The sequence below is a fragment of the Pelophylax lessonae genome, assembly GCF_965119305.1.
Source record: "Pelophylax lessonae genome assembly, chromosome: 6".
Lineage (NCBI taxonomy): Eukaryota > Metazoa > Chordata > Amphibia > Anura > Ranidae > Pelophylax > Pelophylax lessonae.
This window is the reverse complement of record NC_138773.1, coordinates 79096897-79121084: the sequence shown is the minus strand read 5'-3', so window position 1 is coordinate 79121084 and position 24188 is coordinate 79096897. Positions and strand designations below refer to the sequence as shown.

The 24188-nt window shown below is 43.8% G+C and overlaps 1 pseudogene across 1 annotated transcript; it reads left to right on the top strand.

Moving 5' to 3' along the window:
- Positions 1-461: 461 nt before the first annotated feature.
- Positions 462-21889, top strand: LOC309557679 (transmembrane protein 214-A-like; annotated as a pseudogene). Its single transcript has 3 exons — positions 462-477; positions 19672-20178; positions 20331-21889. The product of its transcript is annotated as a transmembrane protein 214-A-like (transcript).
- The last annotated feature ends 2299 nt before the right edge of the window (positions 21890-24188 follow it).

Here is a 24188-nt window from a genome sequence, read left to right as displayed (position 1 = left end):
ATCAGCTATCCTATAAGGTTGCATTTCAGGAGTTCATAGGGCAATACATCTACACTGCTAAGACATGACTAGAGACGATCCTAAGGTCTGAATTTAGTCTTTCTATGCTGGAAACATCACCTTCCCTTAACATCCCTTTTAATGATGCCCCCCCCCCCCCTTCATCAGGCCCCATAGCTGTATGGGCTGCTATAGCTATTGTTGAGCAACTTTTGCTTTAGCTTGCTGGTGTAATAGACCATCATTGGGATTACATAAGGTATAAAGGTTTTGTTTTCTTTTTATATCCAGCTATGGAGGAGCTTACACAAGGTTTTTAACTTTCTCCCCTTCCTGTTCAGGCCTAGCATTTGGCCACTCCAGACCTGAGCAATGCTTCATGGGTAGAAGGGTAAATGGTCAGATGCTCCACCATATGTGAACAACTATGATTTTCTGATGACTCCAACAAAAGGACCACTATGGGAGTCAGCAAAGGTGAGTTACATTGGATGGAGTGGCCTATTAAAGTAGACCTTAACTAAGTTTGAAGATTTGCTATCTTATGAATAACATATATAATGGTATTTTTGCCCAAGCAGTACCCTGAATGATTTACCTTTTGTCTTAAATTACTCCCAAAAAATAACAATGTACTTGCTGTGCCTTGAATCTCATGTATATCTGCAGCGTGAGATCTAAGGCATTGTGCCTCTGACAGATAGTTTTGTGAGATTTCGAGAGCAATCTGATTATGTCACATCTCTGTAGTTTACTGTTCTCATTGCTAGAAAGGAAGCTGTACCTGAGGACCTGCAGTGCAAGGATCTCCTTGCTCATGCTTCATTCACTGTGTGGATCTTTGGTTCCTCCATCTCTCAAACTACTTCTTGAATATTACCCCACTAATCACTGTGGGCAGCTATGATACAAGTAAGCAAAGCCTTACCTTTAATGTAGGGCCTCCACACAGAGAAACAGTCCAGAACAAGGGGTGGTAAGTCAGTAATAGGTAATCCGGCAATACTGATAACTAGTTCTTAGTGCTTTTTTTTTTTTTTTTTTGGAATGGCTTCTATGGTCCAAGTCCTCTTTAGGGAGAACATTGTGCCTTGTACTGCTGTTTTATTTCTCTGGCTCATACATTCGAATATTTCTGTAGAATGTGTCTCCTGATATACATTTTATAGATACAATTCTGAGCTATCTTAAGTATTTAAAACAATGTCTTTTTTGGTATTCCTTACTTGAACCAGTCCATCTTTTTATCTAAGATTTGACTGGGCAGTCAGATTCCACACCATGCTTACATAAAAAAAGACCCTCCAACAGCTATACGTGTTGAAGATCAGAGTTGTAAGGACTTTCACAAGCTGAGAAAGGACTGGTCAACCCAGTTATAACTTTCAGTAAAAAAAAAAAAAATATATGTCTGCCAGCAAAATAGAGACTGTTCACATCTTTTCTACATTGGTTTTTTAATGAACTCCCAATGCGTGTCATTACTGGTACACGACTTACCCTCCGCACATCAATGATTAAGTAAAATGGGTGTTGTTGCATGGATAATCACCAGAAGCTAATGCCAGCCCTGCAATAACATAGAATTAATATAGATGCAAATGTGATGCAATTGCTTGAAATGAACTGTTTACGTTGGGGATTTTAATTCATACCGATAGAAGAGGGAAAAAAAACATAAATGAGAAAATATTAAGCAATCAAAGGCATCCACAATATGCAGATATCATTTTGTCTAATATAGCAGAGAAGTGTTTTAATAGCACGTATAAGCCACTGCACACAACATTACAGTGCATAGGATTGCACTTTCTCTGGGATTAAACTGGTTCCGTCAGTTAGACATAATGGCTTATTAAGTGAGTTTTTGGTTCAGCATACAAATCACTCATAAACATATATAACCATCAATATTTTTGGTGCAGGAAAGTCAGTCTTTGCCACAGAAGACTTCAGTGCAGTGAGAATGCAAACAAAGGTTTAAAGCTCGACTTTGAATTAATTATTTTTTTGGTCTCTGTGAAGGTTTGTTTTATTTTTTAATTTTTGTAAGCAGTTCTGGCTCCAATACTTACCTTTAAGCAATCACAGTCCGTCTTCTCTGGCACAAGATGTCCTTGGTCTTCCAAGGTAATAGACATCCCATAACACTTAATTAGCAAGAATGAGGAAAGATTGTGAGTGCAGAGCATCATGATCCCACCCCCTGTGCACAGGGCCTTGCACCTACAGTGTATTCAGGACCACCTACCATCAGAAGATGAGAAATGAAGAAGAGGACCACCTCGTCACATGAAACCCACCTCGTCACAAAAAAAAAGCAAAATACAACAATGTCCATGTAGGACAAAGCATAAGATTCACGGAGATATTTTACATTCTCCTGACCACTGGCCTCTGTTGTAATATACATATTCCTCAGTCGCTGTTATACAAGTTGGGAAAGCTTTGTAGCTCATTGGTAGCGCCAAGAAGTATGTTTCAGAGCTTTTTCTGCCCAGTTTAATTTAAAACAAAGCAAAAAGTTCACACTTGAATAGTTTCCCAAAGTTCTCACCATCAATGCATCAAAACATAGAATTCAGCCTCATGGTTTTCTTTGCAGCTTCACTGCTCAGGCCTCATGCCTTGGTCCTCCAGGCCTTCAAACATACAGTCCCAGTGCCCATGCATAAAATGCTGTACCTTTGTCAGCTTGACTCCTGCAGCTCCCAGGTGCTGCATCCTCGTTAAAGACAGATGATTAATGGTTTGAATTGCTTCAGATGGGACAGTCATATTTGCCAGCCATATCTCCATATAGGAATATAAAGATTTATTCCCATTTGCCATGAAATCTGTTCTTCCTAAATGCTGTGTATCTTACATATCTTTCAATGTCAGACAGGTTTTCCTTTTGTTGTGTATGGGGAGGGAATGTGGATTGCCCTTTCGCATTGTTAAGTGTTAATGACCTTCCATTAGTCTGTGTCTGGCTATTGTGTACATTGATTGCCCCTTGGGGCTTCTGTCTCATTACACATAACAGTCCTTCTAATCAAGCTATCGGACCAATCCCTGCTGACTCATTTTCAAGTCCTCATTTGCATGGCTAAGGAGGACCTGAAGGAGGACTACATGTACTTTACAATTGACCAATAGGAAAACAGTTGTTGGGGGAGGGATGTTCCAAATTCTGTATAAAAGTGTGTTGTGTACTTCCAATAAATGTCTTCCTGTTTGAACTTACATACAGCCTGCCTGGTGTTTGTTCTAATGGATTCCAAACGCCACATAACTGTAGTTCGGATCCCGGAGCCTTGGATGAGCGAACCATCAGACGTTGCAATCTGCAAGCTGACTCACTAGTAGCAGAGGAGTGTCGGGAGAGCGGAAGCGAGCGAGCAAGGGTCTCGTTACACGGGCCTTTGTCTGTCCTGACTTAGACACTATGGTGCACCTCCCAGCTTCCTTCACACAATGACCAATGTCAGGGCGGAGGAGGCCACTGACATCTAACTCTGGCTCTAACATGAATGCAACATACACCTGCATCATCAGTTTGCTTGCTCCCCAAAAACCTGGCCCAGGTCGCCATTTTAATCACTTCACGGGCTCAACCTGCCACAATACTTATTAACAAAGTTTTGAATATCTTAACAGTTTCTCTGTTGTTATGTAATCCCCAATTGTTTTAATACATATTTTTCAGCTATGCTCAGATAAAGTGTTAGCTCAATGTTTGCATTCTGTGTGCAGAAAAGCATGTGTAATAGAAGAGTTTAACATATTTTTTTAATTAATTTTGTCTTGAGGTTTACGTGTGTGTGTGTGACTCTTGCTGAGGTTTAAGTGTGTGAGAGAGACTCTTGCTTGTAGCACAGTAATTAAGAAATATCTCGTGGGTACAAAGACTTCCATGTGTGCATTACATAGCAAAATGCAGGCTGAAGCTGTATTTAACCATGCCTAATATTGAGCATAAGCCAGGCACAGCTTTCTCTATGGTATGCTAGGCACGCTGCAACATTTCTCTGTTCATTGCATCCCTATTACCTGACATTCTGAAGCTGGATTGAAGAACCCAAACAACAGCTAAAGCAAGTAGTATCTTCTGAATACGAGGGAACATTTGCTACTGGTTGCCAGGGCCCACTTTCCTTTTTGTCTAGTTAAGTACTGTTGTTGGTTAATACATATATGTTGTGCCACCGATTACAGGATATATTGCTGGCTTTTATGTAGCAACCTCCTAGTTTAAGAGTAAGTTGCTAGGCAAGTTTAGGTTAGTTCCTCTGTAAACAGTGCAGCAGGGTTTAATTGTTTAGGGCTGCTCAGGGTTTCGCAGGTTGCTGTTTTGCTTCCCCTCTCCATCTCCTACAGGCCTCTAGAAGCATAGTAGAAGTAATGCCAGAACTCCAGCCATTCCCTGGGGAGGTGTTCCAAAAGGGGAGGTACTGTAGAAAACTATAAATAGTCTGAGGCCTGAGCAGAGGGAGAGTGTGCGTGTGAGTGCAGGGCTGTGTTACGGAGTCCAGATCTGCAGGAGGAGACCACTGTTGAGGGGTTCTGCCCCCTTGGGCAGAAAGCTGGGGAAAAAGCCTGGGAGGCCTATTCACAGAGCCAGACTAAGGATCAAGTGGGGTCAGGGGAGAGCTTGTAGGTGAGAGCTGAGAGGAAGCTGTGGGAGAGAGCCCAAGTTGTCCAGAGTTGGTGTGAGTCTACATCTCCATCACTAGGAAGAGCCTGGAGGATATTGCCAGGAGACAACTGATGCTCTGTGGCTGAGTGAGTACAAGACCCCAATGCTGAAATGGTGATAGTGTAGTGCTTTGGGATTCTGAGAGACATACAGATCCCAAGCAGCCGGAGATCCTGTCGGACATTGTTGTGCAGTACAGCCAAGCAGTTGTGCAATACAGCTGGGAGTTATGCAGTGCAGCCAAAGGTGTTCAAGACCATCAGGAGTTGTACAGGGCAGCCAGAAGTTAAGCAGTCCTCAAAGTTGTTCAAGTTTTACAGTTTGGGGGTATCCCAAGCTCCCTATCCCTACCCAGGTTCATTGCCCAATAAAAAGAAAAAAAACACAAAAAGAAACCTCTAGACTGATTCTTGAGCCAGCAGGAGAGTGTCAGAAGAGATGTGTGCCTGGCTCTGTGCACTCGACGAGGGGGAAAAGGGACTTATTTCACCAGCAGCTCTTTTGGGGGTGGCGTTACATGTAGGTACTGCACATTTTGTTGTGATTTAACAGCAAACATAGTCATACAGTAGTTAAATGTCTTCCACAACTAACACTGCATGGTGGTTAACTTATTTTTAATATTTTCTTTAGGCCTGTAGTTATCTAGTGACATGTCACAAAGTAATGAATTTTCCCTTATAAAAAAATTTTTTTTTTCAAGCTTGAAAAAAAAGGGGTAAACCATTGGACATGCTTTTCTTTTTAATCTAATTGGTCACAAAGAATCCTCAAATTCTGGCAATGTTGCTGCTAGGGTTCAGTTGAGTTCCATTGTATTTTCTACTTGCTTCCTGGCAATACAACGTGCCATTTGAAACACTTCTTAAAATATTAGTGTTGTGCTGCTTAAAAACATTCTTATAAATAAAACACACAGTGGTAATATTAGTGTTACACTCTTTAACATCAAAAAGACAGTGCTACTATAACAAATAAAACAGTGGTAGATAATCAAATTATAGGTATCTCTGATATCAAAACTCCTTTCAATCGTGTGAAAGTTATATCCCAGTTTATGAACCCCTGATGAAGTCATGTTATTTGATGATGCAACTTGTTGGGTGGAGCTGGGTGATATCATTGTGGAAAAATGGAAGTGGGGTGCTGAGAGTGATCTCTTGCGTACCAACACTGTTTTTATTATGCAGGAATGACCTCTGATTGTGTGAGTGCATAATATTGTAATAAAATATATGGTGATAGTATTTAAACACTACACTTTGGTGATTCTTCATTGCATAAGCCCATGTGCATAGTAATCAGTAGATGACTCTCAGGCTTAGGAGTATGTGCATGTGACCTATGTTATGTATATAGGTGCTAACTTAAGGGGAGGGTACAGTCACCAAAGATGTGGAGCAAGTGTGTTGTTTGCTTGCAGCACTGGAGGTGTGGGATCAAAAACCTGGATTTAACTTTCACATGATTGTAAGGAGTTTTGATGTCATAGATTATATAATTTCTACAATTATCATCTACCACAGTTTGATTTGCAGCACTGTCTTTTAGGTGTTAAATAGTGTAACACTAATATTATCCCTGTGTGCTTTAGTTCATAAGCACATCGTTAAGCAGCACATCGCGAACCTTGGCACCCGCAGATGGCGAACCTTGGCACACGCAGATGTTTTGGAATTACATATCTCATAATACCCACCTACACTGCAGGGTGCATGAGCATGAGTGATGGCGAACCTTGGCACCCGCAGATGTTTTGGAATTACATTTCCCATAATGCTCAACTACACTGCAGGGTGCATGAGCATCATGGGAAATTTAGTTCCAAAACATCTAGGGTGCCAAGGTTCGCCATCACTGCTATAAGGTGTCTTTCTTAGTTTGTTGTGGGAACACATGTAAAGCATTTGCAGCAGCATGTTTGTGTCAATTTGAGCATGGATATTAGAGATAAGTTTAGTTTTAGTTTGGCAGCGCAGAAGTGAATATTTGTATATTTGTATGAGGGTTCTTCGAAAACTCTCTGCACTTTATTAACTCTATTAAATATAAAAGTGTGGAAACTTTTTGAAGACCCCTTGTATATTTGAAAGCCTACAGTGCACACATACACATTTTGCAGCACAAAACTGTAATCCTCGAGGGCACCTTTTAGCAGTTAGAAACTTAGTCTGTACAATATAATTGTATTGTATGCTTTTGTTGGCTTAAAAAATAAGGTATGGCCTGTGATTATTTCCCTTTTACTTATCAATTTCTATCACTCTATGACAAAAAAAACAATACTTTAAACCAAGGGTAGGGAACCTCCGGCCCGCGGGCCGCATGCGCCCCGCATGATCGTTCTGTCCGGCCCGCACAATTGTTGTGATACGCCCCCCCCCCGTGCCACTGTGTCAGAAGGAGCCGATGGCTCCGTTCTGACACTGTGAATCTCCGAAAAGGGTGGACCCGAGGCGCAGAGCAGTGTGACTCGAGCCCGCCCATTTGTGTGACAATAGCGAATGAAAATTCGCTACTGTCTCATAGATCCTCCTCCTCCTTGGCCAATGCCATTGGCCGAGGAGGAGGCGGGACGCGGGAGGATTCGAAGAGATGCAGGGACTGAAGAGAGGAAGCCGCCGCTACAACAGGTAAGTCAAGTGCACTGGGGCTTGGCACGCTGTTCACTCTGCATTGTGGTCAATCAATCTGCATTGAAATGGGGCACACTGTGGTCAGTCTGCATTGAAAGGGGGCACGCTGTGGTCAGTCTGCAATAAAATTGGGCACGCTGTGGTCAGTCTGAATTAAAAGGGGGCATGCTGTGGTCAGTCTGCATTGAAAGGGGGCACGCTGTGGTCACTCTGCATTGAAAGGGGGCACGCTGTGGTCTCTCCGCATTGAAAGGGGGCATGCTGTGGTCAGTCTGCTTTAAAATTGGGCACGCTGTGGTCAGTCTGCATTAAAAGGGGGCACGCTGTGGTCAGTCTGCATTGAAAGGGGGCACACTGTGGTCAGTCTGCATTGAAAGGGGGCACGCTGTGGTCAGTCTGCATTAAAAGGGGGCACGCTGTGGTCAGTCTGCATTGAAAGGGGGCACGCTGTGGTCAGTCTGCATTGAAAGGGGGCACGCTGTGTTCAGTCTGCATTGAAAGGGGGCACGCTGTGGTCAGTCTGCATTGAAAGGGGGCACGCTGTGGTCAGTCTGCATTGAAAGGGGGCACTCTATGGTCAGTCTACATTGAAAGGGGGCACACTGTGGTCACTCTGCATTGATGGGGGCACGCTGTGGTCAGTCTGCATTGAAAGGGTGCACGCTGTAGTCACTCTGCATTGAAAGGGGGCACGCGGTGATCAGTCTGCATTGAAAGGGGGCACGCAGTGGTCAGTCTGCATTGAAAGGCGGCACGCTGTGGTCAGTCTGCATTTAAAGGGGACACGCTCTGGTCAGTCTGCATTGAAAGGGGGCACGCTGTGGTCACTCTGCATTGATGGGGGCACGCTGTGGTCACTCTGCATTGATGGGGGCACGCTGTGGTCACTCTGCATTGAAAGGGGGCACGCTGTGGTCACTCTGCATTGAAAGGGGGCACGCAGTGGTCAGTCTGCATTGAAGGGGGCACACAGTGGTCAGTCTGCATTGAAAGGGGGCACGCTGTGGTCAGTCTGCATGGAAAGGGGGCACACTATACCTTGATTACTGAAGGCCCCTTTCACACTTTTGTGACCTCAAAGTCACGCAATTTTTTACAGCGTTTTTTGCCGCAAAGCAATGCCTATTACATTTATGCCTACATTTTGTACGGCCCCCGAATGATGTTACAAAAATCCAAATGGCCCTTGGCAGAAAAAAGGTCCCCCACCCCTGCTTTAAACAAACAAGAGGTGGCAGAACATAAAAAAATAGTAGCAACTCCAAGGAAACTGAGAAGAACAAACTAATTCAAACTTTTGAACATTTTACTGTATGTTGAAATAATGATTATGATTAACTGATGATTATGTTACTTTTTCTAATAAAGGCATTATTTTTCCTATGCTTTGCAGCCTGTAGGTAATAAAGTAAATATCCAGAAGAGATCCAGTGGAAGGGTTGCTGATACTGAGAGCTCTAATAATTGTCCATTTCCATAAATCTGCAAGTGGTTATACATGCAGTGGTGCACTACCCATTCTTTTAAATGACCTTACTTATTTGATTAGCAATATTACTGCTGTTTAAAAGCTCTTCTTTAATAACATCGGGTGGGTGATAGAGACTTTAATCTTCTTATTTTATTACCTCCTGCTCTATATATGCTGACAGCAGAGTTTAGAGAGTGCCCTACAACACTTGTGTTTATAATGAGCAAAGAAGTTGGTAAGAGTATAAGCTGCTGTTTTTGAGGGTCTCTGCTCACCATCTTTTGATGACAAGGAAAATTAGCAGGAGGCTTTTCAGTGCAATTGGAATCTGCTGGTCAAAATATAAAACATGATGTGCTATTGAAATGCTATTGCATTTGTCAGAGACAAGACATGCTAAAATTTTGTAATTCTCAACAGCAAATACCAGCAAACAGACAGGGGTTTGAGAGGCAGGGTTATAATCAAAGAATAATGGGGTCCATCAGATATTGAGAAGGTGGAGGCAAATTTAATATGACCCTTAAAATTACCCTGTTATTACCAAGACAGTCATGTGCTTGACTGGACCCCACAGATCTTTCTGTCCTTTCCCTTTAACCCTTCCCCCCTACGCACCCCTCACTTTTTTTTCCGTTCCCAAACCTTCACCCTCTCTTTTCTTTTTTCCCTTTTTCTCTTGTCCCTATTCTTGTCCCCTTCTTCCTTTATTCTCCTACTCTTCAACTCTAATACTCCTTCTCTTTCTCATTCCACCACTTGAATCCTCTTGGTCCATTCTTGTTCCGATTCCTCTTCCATTAGCTACTAGTAACAGCTCTGATTCCAGGGCTGCCCCTCCACTACCATTTTGATCACTGATGAACTGAAGACTAGAATGAACATCCATCTTCAATAGGGGTTGGTGTGGCTTATTACAAACTGGTTACTGGATAGATTGGATGGTGAAGTTATAATCAGTGCATTATGTGATTGGATTTTACCAATTAATGGGATACGTCATTATCGGCTATCAGTTTTGGATGTTCCCTTTCATTTGGTCACCTGGCCTCGCTATTCACTCTTTATTTTGAAGCTGCATATTGCTCCATGAGGCTTCCCTTATAGCCATATTGGCCCTGCTGTGTCACCCCCATGTCTGCAGGCTGATATGGGGGTCCCCTTCCCCCCCACCCCTTTCATGGGGGACTGGGCATGTTTTAGGCTGTGGCTCTAACTCTATGCATATAAAGTCTCCTGAGGAAGTGAAATTCATAGAGATCTACATCAGTGAACCCTGTATTTTGACCCTATATATGGAAGTATCCAAATCAATTTCATATACCTAAGTGTTACATTCTTTGGGTTATATAATATCAGCACATTTAGACCATTGTCCCCATGGTATTTGGGGAGTGCAATATAATATGTTTTGATGGATTTTAGATTTTTGTGCTTTTATGTCATGAATGTTTAACTGATTTACATCATTAATTAACTTTTCTATTTTTTTTTTTATAATGTTTGAGTACTCATTTGCTATATTTGGGGGTTAAAGGTGGCAACCTATAAAATCCATCCAACTCTTTCTCTTTGTGACCACAAGAGAGGTATTGATCAAGAAGCAGTGGAGTAAACACATATACACAAATGAAGTAAGAGCAGGGAGATCCTTGCACTGCAGTTACTCATGTCCATCTTCCTCTCCAGCAGGATAACAGCTAGGAGAACAGTACCAAAGTCCACTTCAAATCTTGCAAGACTAGCAGTTACAAGGCAGCAGTGCCTAAGATGAACTCACATTGCAGATTTATAGCTATTAGGCTACAAAACATTTGTGCCTAGGCACAGTAACATGTCAGGAAGTGAACTATTTTTCAGGAAGAATTTGAGAAAGGGTTTTTTAAGGTACTGCTTAGGAAACATAAACCTGTCTTCTTTTAAATTTGCAAAAATTTGCAAAAAAAAAAAAAGGATTTTAAGGTACTGTGTAGGAAACATTATTCTTTGTATAGGTTCCCTATAAAATTGCAAATCTTTACTTTTAAAGTAAAGGTCAACTTTAGAGCTAACATCCAGCAATTATTTTTGTTCTTGTTTTGAAGGAGGAGTGAAGGAGGTTTACAACTTCTGTTGAGTTTGTATTGTTGTCTTTGCTTCCACAGGGGAGATTACTCACATATCTCAAACACCTGACAGGTGACAGAACAGGACGTGAAGTGAACAATTTCCAGTTAGGACCCCAGCAGCAATAAAAACCAGCCACCGGTTAAAAATACTTCCTCGCTCTAACCAAAACAATAAATAAATAAATAAAGAAGTATTGGGGCTCTACTGCACACAAAAAATTCACTTCTCCAAGTGAAATGAACACCAAATATACAATATGTTGGATCCTCCGTACTATTGTTATTGCTGAATGTGAAATGTGATACAACACAAGCCTAGAATTTATAAAGCCACAATGCAGCTTTAGAAAAGTGTCAAGACTTTTCAGGTCAGAGGATCCCGCCTATTAATGTGATGGGCATAGGCAAATTGAAAAAATAAAAAGTTAAAATCAATTTTAAGGAATCCATCTGTGGAAACTCTAGCTACGCCAGACTGCTCAACCATATGACACAAGCAGTCAATGTGCTTGAGGACTCTAGTGATAGAAATGTCTAGCTCAGCTCCGATCGGAGAGAAGAGTAAACACATCTCCACGCTGCTGAATAGTAAATGTCCACAATAAGAAGAGGAATACATTAACTGACTGGCTGGAACACAGAGTTCTATGGGCAGTTCTGGGATATAAATGCCAAAACTCCATATACCAGAAAAAAAAGCTTGCAGGCCATAGGTATAGCCAGCATCTGGGTCCAAATGAAAGCCCTTTGCAAAGAGCCCCCTTTAACCATTATTTTACTTCCTAGTGGTTTTTAGTGGGATTTAATTATGCTAAAATTAATTTTCAACATTCCTACTGCCCAACCCCCATTTACTACAAAAACGTAGTTGTACCATCAAGTAACAGCCCCTTTATTAAAGCCTAAGTGTAGCTAAAATAAAAAAAATTAAAAAAATCATCAGCACAAGGGAGGTAACTGACAGTCAGTGGGATGTGTCCCTTGTGTGGATTCCTCTTCTGTAAGGGGAAAGTCTCCTCAGTTCATGCCCCAGATTCTATGAATGGAAAACAGTCTACTAAGGGAGGACAAACGGGTCCACCCCTTCTATTCACAGATCCTGTTTCATTTAGAGAAGCCATAGTATGGTGGGCATAGTCAGGCTCTCCTGATGATAGCCTGCAACAGCTCGCTAGTTGTATTAACCCCCATCGTACAGGAACAAAACAGTGGATGAGGGTGGGGGGAGGACTGAGGAGGATTTCTAGTAACAGTAGAGGAATCAGCACAAGGGACAAATCCTACTGACTGTAAGTTATGTCTTGTGATCATTCCATTTTTTATTTTAGCTACAATTGGGTTTTTTTTTGCAAATATTTTTTTATTGGAGTTTAAAGCATAACATAAATGAGAAATTTCTCAACAGTAATGTTATAATAACAATAATGTATCATAACAGTAGCATAGTAGTTACAGGAACAGAAACATAGCACATATCACAGAGATATCATCACGTCACAGTGTAGTGGCCCAGAAATCCCAGTGAGCGCTAATTTTTTTCAGTGACATTTGATTTATTGCCAGGGCTTTCTCAAACTGGTAATTCGTTTTTAGTAGGGAAACTACATCCGATAGGTTCGGAGTATCAGTACACTTCCACTTGCGTAATATAATCGTTCTAGTAGCAAGTAGTACGTGTGTGACCCAGGGTCTATATAGATAGGGAACATCATCAATTCCTAAATGCAGTAATGCTAGAGCGGGGTGGGGGGCGATGATGCACCCTGTGTGAGAAGCTATATAGGCAAATACTTTGTTTCAGAGGCTCGTTAAAGATGGGCATGACCACAGTACATGGAGTAGGGTCCCTACATTGGAGCAATTCCTCCAACAGAGCTGGGAGTATGACTGCGAGAAGCCTGCCAGTCGGAAGGGCGTGTAGTACCACCTATTCGTAATTTTAAGGGTCATTTCCCAGTGGTTCGTGCAATGGGTATGCTGATTTACAGTGGAAAGTGCTTGTTTCCATTGCAGGATGGAAAAAGGTGGTGTTAAGGTCTCTGTCCCACTTAAACATGTGAGTTGTTTTGTGGAATTCAGTGTTGTCCAGTAGGACATTATAATATTGTGATAGTTTAGGGGGTTTTGGTAGTGTAGTAGTAAACAGGTCCCATATTTTGCCATCTACCACAATAGACCGTATAGGGTTTTTCAAAAGAAAATGAGTAATGCGAAGTAAGTGGTAAAAGGACGATGGTGGTATTTCATACTTGCACATTAAGTCAGTGACCGGGATGAGGGAACCTTCCGCGTAGAAGGAGTTTAAGGTGGTGTTATTCCACCGGTATAGCAGGTGTGTGGGAATATCGGGTAAGTGTTGATTGAGAAGAGATATTGGTAAGGTTAGTGTGGGGAGTATGTCGCGCTCGTTTAGTGGGACAGGAGATCGGCACCATGCCCGCAGGGAGGCTTGTATGGTGGGAGGGAGTGTGGACATCTCCCAGGTTTTCCATTTATCGCTCGATAGCAGAACTTTAAGGTCTGCAACAGGAGCAATGTCCCTTTCCAGGTCTACCCATATGGGAGTATCGGTGATATCGACCCAATTACGGGTTTGGGCTAGGATTGTGGCCCAGTAGTATGTGGGAATGTCGGAGAGCTACAATTGGGTTTTAAAGAATTGCAGGGGCAATTGTCACCATGAACAAGTGTTACTCATAGGTTCTCAGAAAGGATTTGTAAATATAGACTTTATGGCAGATATGCTTTTTTGCTTCAGCTGTATTTTGTAGAAGACAGTCCCAAATGGGGGCAATTTTTTAGAGGCAGCTGAGGTTTAACACTGGTCTCAACCAACTTTAAACATAGGCAGCAAGTCCACATAAAAAAATCCTAGCCTATCCCAGTTGCATTATATTTGCACACATACTGGCCATCACAATGCAGAAATGATGTCCACTAACAGCCGACCCTAGGGTTGCCACCTTTTGGTCCATGAAAAGAAGAAAGGGGAGGGTTGGTGATAGATGTTGGTAGTGTGATTTAGTCATAATGAGCATGATGAAACAGAGTCTGGTTTTCATTAACATTACGATAAACACAATTTTGTATTCTACCTGGGAACTAAGGTAGCTTATACAGTAACTCATCAATATGCAAATTTAATGCTGAAAATTGTCCCTTTTATAAAAACACTAAAAGTATGTTTCTGGTATAAAGCATGGTGAAGGTATTTCCAAATGAATACAAGCTTTTTTAATTCTTTGCACTTACCTGTTCAATAATTTTTATTATTTTGATGAAAGAAAATACATAGATGCTAGGAGACGTATCACATACAGGTATGACGCTGCAGACCAACATAACAAAGTAACTGTCCTCTAGCAAATGAAGGTAGTACAATAATCTGAAAAGAAAACATTACATAATCCCGAGGCTATTTCATATTTTTAACACAAAACGTTAGAAAACAGACTATAGTAAAGAAAGTAGTGGGGGGGGGGGTAAAGAGATAGGAAAGTGAAGACTGAAGAGTGGTAAGGGGTGAGGAGGAGCACCGCAGGAGTAGTGAAGGCACCATCTTGATGGCAGATGAGGTGAGATGTTTCTCATAAGTCCAGTAGGCAGCAGTTAAAATCCAATGGCATGAAGCACAAGACCCATGGATCCTTGGTTTTGTGGAAGTTAAGCATTATGTCGATGAATTTGGTGGTCAATTTGTTGTTAGCAAGCATCCACTGTACCTTGGTTTTTGCTATCACTAGTAAAAGGGAATCCAACAGTCAGGCTCTAGCCATGATTTGTTCGGTTGCTGTTAGTCTAAATTGACGTTGGGAAAGCCCGTCTGGTTCCAAGTTGAGCAACGCTTCTCCAGAGAGCATTAGAATATCGACGCTGAACAGTACTTTCAAAATATTGTAGACCTGGATCCATAAAGTATGAACGATTAGACAGGTCCTCCATATGTGTATATAAGTGCCAGGTTTTGAGGAGCCACAGAAGCAAATCCCTGGGTTTCCCAGAGTATAGCAACTTGAGTCTGAACTAGATACTAACAGTATAATAATGTATAGTTGGTTTCAAGTGCCAGTACATTCTGAGAGCATGATTTAGTGGTGTCCCAGATTTTCTGCCATTGATCTAGTTGCAGAGTGACGCAGCAAAGATCTGATTCCTATTTCCACATGTAAGCATGATGGGGTATTGAGTAGCCAGTAAGTAAGTTAGGGGACAGTAGACAGAATAAAATGTTTGACTTGTAAATAGCAGAAGACTTCAGTTTTAGGAAATGTTTTGTTTATCTGCTTGCAAAGTATGAAAGGACTTAGGGCCAAGGGATGTCAGAGGTCTAAACGTGTCAGTGATTTTTAAATTCCAAAATGCATGAGGGTGTTCCTATCCTGGTGAGAAGGCAGGATTCCCAAGGAAGAATATTAAGGGCAAATGAGAGGACTGAAGCTCACCGGAATATTTAAGGTCATCCCATATGGATAGGGATTGCAGAGTGAAGGGGATCAGCAGGGAGGATCTATCACGTCGATCTGTGCATTTTTTAGGGAAGGGAAGAAAGGAATTCATGAACAAAAACTAATTTGCGTTAACCAAAGGCTAAAAGGCTTTATTTTGAAAAAATTTTAATAAACATTTTGTTTTGTTGTATTTGAAGATCAAAGAACAATACTGTAATTACTGTAATTTTCATATAAGCACTACATTTAAGATTAAATGCTGCAACTTAAATGCAAGTCCTTCATACAGTAACCGCTGTCAAAGCAGGACTCAGATGCCAAACCACCAGCCCGACCCTCTCCTCTATAATGGGGGTTCAGCTGTCAATTTTACAGCCGGTTCCAACTCTGTCTCAGGAGTCCGGTGAGGTTCAGCTGTCAGTTTGAAAGAGCTGTTTTACTCTGTATATAAGAAAACGATTACAGATGCACAATTTTAATAAATGTCTAGCAGAAGATTTATAAAACATGGGGAAAAAGGGAAAATAGGATATCAGATGAGAGTAATATTATTAGAGTTGAGCGAACACCTGGATGTCCGGGGTCAGCTGGTTCGGCCGAACTTGAAAAAAAAGTCCGGGTTCGTGACTCGAAGCTTAACCAGAACTTTACCCCGATCCCGAACCCCATTGAAGTCAATGGTGACCCAAACTTTTGAGCACTAAAATGGCTCTAAAAAAAAAACATGAAAAGGGCTAGAGGGCTGCAAATGGCAGCAAAATCTTCTTAAGAGTATGGCAGGCGCTCTGAAAACAAATGTGGATAGGGATATAACTTAAAATAACATAAAAAAACAGAAAAATAAAAATTAATCATCTTGATCTAGGAGATCGAGGCCCATATGGAGTAGGAGGTTGAGGTGGCGGTGGATGTGGCGGTGTAGGTGGAAGCGGCGGTGGAGGAGGACAAGGTAGCCAACACTGGTTTTTGTTTTTAATTTTAAATTTCTTTTTAAATTAGGGTACACCCCAAAAGAGTGAGAAAGATCAAAAATACAACAATGGCTGGGTAAGGCCAGTATACATGTCTATTCTGCACAAGGTACGGACAAGTCCTGTGGGATCCATGCCTGGTTCATTTTAATGAACGTGAGCTTGTCCACATTGGCTCTGGACAGGCAGCTGCGCTTGTCTGTGATAACGCCCCCAGCCATGCTAAATACACGTTCAGGTGATACACTGGCTGCAGGGCAGGCCAGCACCTACAAGGCGTAAAGGGCAAGCTCAGGCCATGTACCCAATTTGGAGACCCAGAACTTGAAGGGGACAGACCCGTCATTCAGTACGTGTATAGTACATAAGGAACGGTAAGGAACGGTAAGGAACTGTATATGGTATATGGTAAGGAACAGTGATGGCGGGGGGGGGGGGGGCTTTTTACCCGCTTCTGGGTTGAGTCTGGCCTTGGAAAAGGTATGTGTCCCTGGTTGTGGGCCAGGCTCTCCCAAAGCTGTCTAAGTTCTGAGGCCTTCTGGTAGGGACGGGGCTGCGCTGGTCTTGCCAGGGACTGGGATTCTAAAAAGCCTGTGGTGTATGTGCCCCTGGAGTGGCAGTCCAGGGGTGCCATAATTCACGGTGGATGGCAACACTATAAGTATGGCACCAAGGACACTGCACTTCCTACACACGTTTTTCACACCTGCCTCTAGGGCCGAGCCTTTTGGTTAGGAGTCAGGACCAGAGGAATTTTTTTATTCCTGGCCGAAGGGCCTGCCATAGTATTGCAACGTGGCACTAACCTTGCACTTCTTCTTCACTAACCCTTTCCCCACTCTTATGTGTTGTGTGTCTCACGTTTTGTGTTTTTTATTGTGGCGGTACACTTTATTTTGCACAGCGTGATTAGTAGGGTGTAGGTCCTTGGGCCTGTCCCTGAAAGTCTTGGGAGGGGGTGGATATGGCCTTCTGGCTTGATTTGCCCTCTCTTATGGGGTCTCTCTTCGGGAGAGCCCCACCTAGTACTTGGGGTGGTCTGTTTCAGCAGACCTCCTAAAGAACGGGGCTGCCTGGTTTCGGCCAGGTAAGCCAGTGTAAGTACCCCAGTCCCTGTCAGGAACCTTGTGCCCCGGGGGATCAGGGTCAGGGACCCTGTGTACACCCTGTGCACTTTTTTGTGTTTCACTTTTTTGGTGTGCACTTTTTTATGCACCCACCGGATGTTCACACACCACTGACAGCACCACAAAACAGCTGGTGGTCCTGGTTGTTGTGGCATGCCGACAAAGCTTTTCCACATTTCATATATGCTAACCCTGCCTTCTGAGGTTCTGGCAGTGCCCTGGCTGCGTTGGCGACCTTCTCCTCCTCCTCTGCCTTGGCCTTGTGCATCCACTGTGCCGCCGCTGTCAGGTGGGAATGCCACCAGCATCGCTTCTCGACCTTTTCGCTAAGATCAAGTGTAGTACCTGTTGTTATCAGTTATCTGGGTGCCACCCTGCTGTGAACATGGTTCCTTCTCCTCCATCTCCTCCTCCTCATCCTCCACCTCGTCATCCTCCAGAACTGTGCCCTTGCTGGACAATTGTGTACCTGGCGTTTGTGGGTACAGGAGCCCACCCTCGGAGCCACTTGTGAATGACTGCCCTGAAAGCCTTGGAAATGATCACTGCTCCGGTTGCGGAGGCTGTAGAGGATGATGAGGAGGAAGCGGAGTAGGAGGAGATAGCAACAGGAGTCAAACTGAAGCGCCCTACAATCCTGGTGGAAGGAGATGCGCCAAACAAGTTTAAAGGGTGTATCTCACAGTAACATAATCAGCAAACGCTGCAAAATTATACATTTTCCCCCCAATGGGTGTTTATTGAATAGCAGAATAGAACAACAGTATCTAAAAGGGTGTATCTCACAAGTACAGATACAGACTAGGCCGCAATTGAATATCTTTCTTTCCCCTAAAGGGGGGTTTATTGAATAGCAGATCAGAACAACAGTATCCAAAGGGTGTATCTCACACGTACAGATACAGACTAGGCCGCAATTTAATATTTTTTCCCTAAATGGGTGTTTATTGAATAGCAGCATAGAACAACAAAGGGTGTATCTCACAGTAACATATGCAGACTAGGCTGCAATTTAATATTTTTTCCCTAAATGGGTTTTTATTTAAAAGCGGATTTGAACAACAGTATCCAACGGGTGTATCTCACAGTAAAATATGCAGACTAGATACACTTCTCTTCCCACACCTCACTGCCCCATAGAGTCCACTTCCCACACCTCACTGCCCCATAGAGTCCTCTTCCCACACCTCACTTACCCCATAGACTCCTCTTCCCACACCTCACTGCCCCATAGACTCCTCTTCCCACACCTCACTGCCCCATAGACTCCTCTTCCCACACCTCACTGCCCCATAGGCTCCTCTTCCCACACCTCACTGCCCCATAGGCTCCTCTTCCCACACCTCACTGCCCCATAGTCTCCTCTTCCCACACCTCACTGCCCCATAGACTCCTCTTCCCACACCTCACTGCCCCATAGACTCCTCTTCCCACACCTCACTGCCCCATAGACTCCTCTTCCCACACCTCACTGGCCCATAAAGTCCACTTCCCACACCTCACTGGCCCATAGAGTCCACTTCCCACACCTCACTAGCCCATAGAGTCCCCTTCCCACACCTCACTGCCCCATAGGCTCCCCTTCCCACACCTCACTGCCCCGTAGGCTCCCCTTCCCACACCTCACTGCCCCTTAGAGTCCACTTCCCACACCTCACTGCCCCGTAGAGTCCACTTCCCACACCTCACTGCCCCGTAGAGTCCACTTCCCACACCTCACTGCCCCGTAGAGTCCACTTCCCACACCTCACTGCCCCGTAGAGTCCACTTCCCACACCTCACTGCCCCGTAGGCTCCCCTTCCCACACCTCACTGCCCCGTAGAGTCCACTTCCCACACCTCACTGCCCGGTAGAGTCCACTTCCCACACCTCACTGCCCCGTAGAGTCCACTTCCCACACCTCACTGCCCCATAGAGTCCACTTCCCACACCTCACTGCCCCATAGAGTCCACTTCCCACACCTCACTGCCCCGTAGGCTCCCCTTCCCATACCTCACTGCCCCGTAGGCTCCCCTTCCCACACCTCTCTGCCCCGTAGGCTCCCTCTTCCCACACCTCGCTGTCCTTTATATTAAGAGCCCAGCATGACCGGGAAGGCCAGACCTAACTGCCCTGTACACTACCAGCATGTCACAAAAAGATTGATCTTACTGTGCTGTATACAACCAATCCTGAGCCTTGCCGCCGTGCGAGGGATCCCGGATATTTCTGTTTGAGAGCTCTTGAGGATCATTTCCCATTAAGTCATCGATGTATGAGGTGGGTTTTGAGAAGATCATGAAGAAGCAGAACAAGGAGCAGGTCCCCCCCCCCCCCCAGCAGCAACAGCTCCGAGCCCCAGCAGGTCAAGAAGCAGCAGAACAGTGGAAAGAGTTCTAAGAGAAATTCTGGGGGGACTACTGTGACGGCTCAGGGCAAGTTTCCCACTCTGGAGGAGGCATTCCGAGCTATGGACCTTGGTGAATTTCATCAGGAGATGGAAAAGAGTCAGAATGTGTTTCCAGAGAGTCCCCAAATCTGGGTTATGGACTTGGCAAGCTACCTGAACTATAAACTGCAAACTGTGAAGAATGACCCCTTGCCTCTGCAGCAGTCACATGATTATCCATACTGTCTGGTGAACAGGGAGCTAAAGAACGTTATCAGATCGGTGCTTTCCAAAGCCCCCTCTGTATTGAACCTGCTGGTGGATAATTGTATACGATTAATGCTGGAGGAGTTAGAGAAACCCACAGTCCCAACGCATTGTACGATACTACTCCGTGAGTTGTGATCCTATCCTGGAATTACGTGTTAGAAACTTCCAGAGCTGCCTTCAAGCACCATCCTTGGGTATATCCTAATGCAGTTGACTCAGTGCTAATGGTATCTGAGTCCACACTCTTTGGAGACTCGGTTCATGGTTATCGGATTTGCATCCAGGCTGTTCTACTCGACAAGCCCAAGTCTCTGACCCTCGATCTGAAGAAGTACCTGGATATGCTCCTTGCCCAACAAAGCAAGCCGGAAAAGTGTCTGACAATCATGTGGGTTGTGGGTCAGACTGGATATGTGGACTTGACAGAGGGGCTGAAAGTGTGGCTCGGTCTCATGCTGCCAGTACTGGGGATCAAGTCGCTGTCACCCTATGCCATATCCTATCTGGACCGCCTATTACTGATGCATTCTAACCTGACCAAAGGTTTTGGCATGATCGGCCCTAAGGATTTATTCCCCCTTCTGGACTTTGCTTTTATGCCAAATAACTCGCTGACTACCAGCCAGCAGGAACAGCTGCGAGACCTGTACCCCAGGCTGAAGGTTTTGGCGTTTGGAGCAACTCCAGAGAACACGTTGCACACCTACTTTCCATCCTTCCTGTCCAGGGCTACTCCCAACTGCCCTTCTGCTATGAGGAAAGAGCTTTTGCACAGTCTCTATGAATGTCTGAACGTCGACCCTCTTAGCTTTAGCGTGTGGCGGCAACTTTACACCAAACATTTACCGCAGTCCAGCCTGCTCCTGCAGCACCTTGTTGCTTCCTGGGATACGACGCCCAAACCAATGAGAAAGGCCGTGCGGGAGACGGTTCAGTCATTCTGTGTCACGAATGAGGAATTCTCAGCCAAGGATTCGCATTCAAAGGACATTGAAGTGTGCGATTCTGCATGTCAGGCTCTGCTGCAGAAGATGAAGGGCCAAGGCTTCCCCTGGTTCCGGCTCTGCCTCGTAGCACTCGTCTTCCTTTCTGGTTTTCTCATCCATGATGTCCGAACGAGTGGCTCCATCCAAGCCTCTTCAACTGTGAAAATGCTGCAGCAGATGGGTGTGTTGTCGGCGTCACAGCAGGTATGGAGCAAAGTGTCGCACTACGCCCAGCATGGACACAACTGGTTGGAGAGGAACGTTCCTGTGTATTATTCCCAGGCAGTGGAGGTGTTGGGACCAGGGCTGGAAATAATATGGGAGAAGAGCCGTGATGGGGCCATTTACATTGCACAGCATTTTTCAACTTATTTTGTATACCTAAAGGACAACCTGCCAGTGGCTAAATGCCCAGATTCCTGACTCTGTCCACCAGTTTATAGAGAATCTAAAAGAGCTGCTGCTCCTCCTCTATCACAGATATCTTGTGCCTGCCACAGTGTATTGTATGACCGCTTTACAGACAGCGTGGCAGCAGTGCGTTGATTCGTGCAATGGGGAGGTGACTTGGGACTGCACACGAGGCCACCTGACCAGCATCACCCAATCTTCATGGACATTTGTCCAAAACACCACATTGGCCATCAAGAACTGGGCTGTGGCCATAATGTCAAGTCATTAGAGACTAACAGCTGTGACTACACAAGGAACAGACAATAGACAATGGCTTCATTTGGCTTTTTACTCAAATCCCGTAACACTTGTGTGAAAAGTCGCAGCTGTGATGGGACCAGCGTGAGCAATCTGGGATGAGAAGCCCAAGAGATGTGACTTGTATTGCACTGCTGCTTTCTCCACTTGTTCCAGAACATATTGAAGGAATCTGACAGAGACATGGTTGTACCCAGTTCTCTTGAGTCTTTGGGGACAGATGATGTAGAAGCATTTATCAATCTTTTGTTCTCCAGGGAGGTGTTGGACTTTGACATCGGTGGCACAATCTACTCTTTTCCTGTGGACTTGGGTCTTTTTGTTTGTTGGGTTTTTTTTTTTTATACGTGTGATTTGTCTCTTGGATTGTTTGGATCGGCCATCTTGCGTTCAGTGTGCAGTCATGAGTGTTGTGTGCAAGTCAGTTTTAAATGTCCGTTACTCCCATCCCAACATTCTGTTATACAGGCTACATGGATCTTTTTGTTTTTAGCCAAATAAAGACTTTTTTGTTTTTCTGTCTGCTTGCTCAGGCTGTTTAAACTAGAATATCTGTCACTTGCCACAGTCTGGAAACTACTACTGTGGTTGTCGTTGGGAAAGTATGTATTGGCTCCTCCTCCTCTGGCTTCATGTTGTACTTGGTTGAATAAACTCATCAGTATTTTCAGAGCAAAAAAAAAAAAAAAACAAAACAAAAAAAAACAAAAAAAAAAATATGCAGACTAGGCCGCAATTTTTTTTTTCCCTAAATGGGTTTTTATTGAAAAGCGGAATAGAACAACAGTATCCAATGGGTGTATATCACAGTAAGATATGCAGACTAGGCCGCAATTTTTTTTTCCCTAAATGGGTGTTTATTAAATAGCGGAATAGAACAACAGTATCCAAAGGGTGTATCTCACAGTATGAATAACGTATGAATGAAACATTTTTATTTTTCCCTTTAATTGGTGATTTTTGAAGAGCAGATTAGAACAGCAGTGTCTAAACACTGTATGTCACAGTAAAATATGAAGGAAAAAAGTTTTTTTTTTTTTTAATCCAGATTGAGCAGACACATATGCACTGAGCTTGCATTACATGGCTGCTACACGCCGCACACCACACGCCGCACGCCAATTAGGTTGGATACTGTTGTTGTTCTATTCCGCTATTGAATAAAAAAAACACATTTGAATGAAAAACTGAAAAATATTTTTTTTCCCCTTAAATTGGTGATTTTTGAATAGAAGATTAGAACAGCAGTGCCTAAACACTGTATGTCACTGTAAAATATGAAGGAAAAAAGTTTTTGTTTTTTTTTAATCCAGATTAAGCAGATACATATGCACTGAGCTTGCATTACATGGCTGCTACATGCCGCACGCCACCCACCTAACAGACTGATAAAAGTTTTTTTTTTCTCCCTCCTCCTCACTGGGCTCAGGTCAGGGCAAAAAGATCGTGCACTGCACCCCCACACAATGAAATTGATGTAGATCGCTGTCTGATTAAAGAAGATTCTCCTATTCTTTCCCTGAAAGCAATCTCCAGCCTGCCCCTACAATAATCTCCTCTCTTTCCCTCATATCAGCAGCAGCAGGAACCTCTCCCTACAGCAGTTAGAGCAGAGTGACGTGTGGCACTACGTGACTTCAGCTTATATAGAGGCTGGGTCACATGCTGCACTGGCTAATCAAAGCCATGCCATTAGTAGGCATGGCTGTGATGGCTTCTAAGGGCACACTAGTTAAACGCTTGTTGATTGGCTGCCCTACAGCTGTTGAAACCGCACCATTAAAACCGCGCCAAAACATTAAAACCGTGCCAAAACATGAAATAAAATTACTGAACAACAGACTGTATCCCGAATATACAGTAAAATGTTCGGGTCCGTGTCCGGGTACCGAACACCCAAAAGTCTGGTACGATCCCGAACAATACAGTCCGTGTTCGCTCAACCCTAAAGAGTATGACTCCCATACTCTACCCAGAAATACAAGGCAAATTCTTTGCTCCTGATGGATGAACACAGCCCCAGTCTGGAGGGTTACACAGCTTTGCTCACTGACCATATTTTCTCTGCTGCAATTCAGTCAACACTTACAGGTATTGTTATAATATTGGTATACAGAATTTATATAGCGCCAACCGTTTACGCAGCTCTTTACAATACAGTTTTACAATACAGGAGACAATACAATTACAATACAATAAAATACAATAGTGTTAAACGGGCCCTGCCTGGAAGAGCTTACAAATTAGAAGGGTGGGGCAAGTGGTACAAAAGGTTGTAACTGTGGGGAATAAGGTGATGGAAGTGATAAGAGATTAGTTGGAAGTGTGATAGGCTTCCCTAAAAAGATGAGTTTTCAGGGATTGCCTGAAGGCAGCCAGAGTAGGAGAAAGCTGGATAGACTGAGGCAG